The 2,156-nt window shown below is 35.3% G+C and overlaps 1 long non-coding RNA gene across 1 annotated transcript; it reads left to right on the top strand.

The window, feature by feature from the left end:
• Positions 1-248: 248 nt before the first annotated feature.
• Positions 249-1,676, top strand: LOC148780461 (uncharacterized). The gene is made up of 2 exons (XR_016040043.1): positions 249-552; positions 1,230-1,676. It is a non-coding gene; the product is annotated as an uncharacterized LOC148780461 (long non-coding RNA).
• The last annotated feature ends 480 nt before the right edge of the window (positions 1,677-2,156 follow it).

The following is a 2,156-nucleotide window of genomic DNA, read 5'->3' as shown; positions in this document are numbered from 1 at the left end:
TCAATGTCTAGTCGTAGAATTTTTAAGTCACTAGGCTCCGTTAGTTGCAAAAGGGTGGTTTGAAAATGTAATGGTGAGATACGGCAATGTGCCATTGGGTCCGACAGTCAACCTCAAATTTGACCAAATTGCTTTTATGTCTGAGGAGGCATTTCTTTCTAAAAAATGAACTTTTTCTTTTTGGAAGGTATTTGCGTATAATGTTGTTTTGAAAAAACAAAAACAAAAGTGGGAGAAAAAGTTAGATTGGGATAAATTGAATAGGGAGTGTTGGTTTTTTTTTTTTTCATAAATAACGGTTAGGCGTTTCTTCGGCTGTGCGTTGCTCGTAGCCTCTTTCTCTTTTACCCAACAGCTACCTGGTTTTCTTCCCCACTTTCCTCCGCCATTGTTACACCCAAACCAAGCTCCGATCTCTCCCATACGATTGAAGCTGCAAAAAAACCGCCATTGATCCACCATCTCTCGTGCTTCATATTGAACACAATTGTTAGCACGTTTTCTGAAGATCGATCGTCTTTCCATCGCTGCCCTCTATTCTGCCATTACCAGGTTTGAGCATCTTGGGTCTTTGATTTTCTTTTTTTTTGTTTATTAGGGGTCATCAATGAAGGTATTTTAAGCTTATCTGTGATTGTTCAAAAGTATTTGCTTCAATGTTCTACAGAAGAGTCCTTAATTTTTTGGGGGGTTGTTATTGATCGAATGTTACAAGTTATTGTGGGTTTTTCATTTTGGGGAACTGCAAACGGGAGTTTAGTTCACTTGTAACAGTCTTGCTAGATCCAATATTTATATCTGATTTTAAGTTTCATTTGGTTTTTTTTTTCTCTCTCGTACTTCTTTTTCTTGATGGATATCCTGCTCTAGCAATTTCGGTTTTTTTTCTGCTCTCCAGAAATTGGATTTTTTTCTCTCTCTACATTCATTTTATTTTCTTTTTTCTTTCTTTAGAACCATGTTATTTATTTCATTTGTACTTTGCTCTGTTCCTTCTCTCTAACAATTTAGGTTTTATTTATTCTTTCTGAACTCACGATTGGTTTTATGCTTGCTTTCATGCTTTATCTTTCTTGATGCTTCTGTTACAAGCATTTCGGTTTTGTTTCATATGCAACGTTTTATATTCCTGCTTGATTTGTTGATTGTTTTCTTCTTTGATAAGGAATATATGTTTCTGGATTAAAATGGGGAAGAAAAATCATGTTATTCTTTCTTTTTCATGGAAGGAATGGACAACTTATGAGGGTGATCTGGTTTTTTCTCGATGTTCTTTTGTGAGTATCGACGGAAGTAGATTTTCGGCCAGGTTTACCATCAATTTCATGGCTCCTGATAACCTGTCATATGTTGTATTTTCTTAGTGTTTCGTTACATTTTAGGGCAATATCTTTTTATTTTTATTTCATTTTATTTTGAAAATTAAGACTTAGTTTTTGGACTGCGAGATTCTTGTTCTCCCTATTATGTCTGCACTCTTTACTTCGGCACATTTATGGGGCAATTCATGAACTAAGGTTTTCTATTTGCCGCATAACCTCCCGTGTGAAATTTGGTGAGCTCTTCCTGGTTACATAGAAGTCTATATGTGCTTTGTGTGGTCTTCTGTACAGTCCTATGGCCAAACTTTTTCCTCTTTTTATAAGTATTAGATATATGTGCTTTGTGTGGTCTTCTACAGTGTGCATTGTTTATCTCATTCATATGTCTCGACAAGTTGGATGTTGGAACTTATTTCCCATGGTCGTCAAGGGGAAGACCGTTGCTTTTTATTTCACATGTAATGGCATTCCGTACATCTGCATAAATATACACAAAACCCACTATAATGGGTTGTCTTTTCCTAAGCTCCCCTAGGCACACTGCCTACTACCTGCTTTCTTGGCTTATGGTTTTTTGATTTTAGGGAAAATTTCATATAGAACTCTAATTTTTTATATCATTTCATGGTAGACCCTCTTTTCGTTTTTCTTTCAAGCGGCATAAAGAAATACGTAAGGATTTCACCGTACCCTTATCTCTTATATACTTCTTTTATTGACTTTTGATTCTAAAAATTAGCCTCAACAAATGTTTTTATACCATTTTATCTCAAAAATTTTTTTAACCCTCTTTTTTCCTTTCCGCCTATTAAAAAAGTTTTTGGGTTGAAATGG

The sequence above is a fragment of the Amborella trichopoda genome, chromosome 9 (genome assembly GCF_054954075.1).
Source record: "Amborella trichopoda isolate Santa Cruz 75 chromosome 9, AtrichopodaSantaCruz75HAP2 v2.0, whole genome shotgun sequence".
Classification (NCBI taxonomy): Eukaryota; Viridiplantae; Streptophyta; class Magnoliopsida; order Amborellales; family Amborellaceae; genus Amborella; species Amborella trichopoda.
Note: the sequence above shows the minus strand (reverse complement) of the source record. Positions and strands in the feature narration are given on the sequence as shown.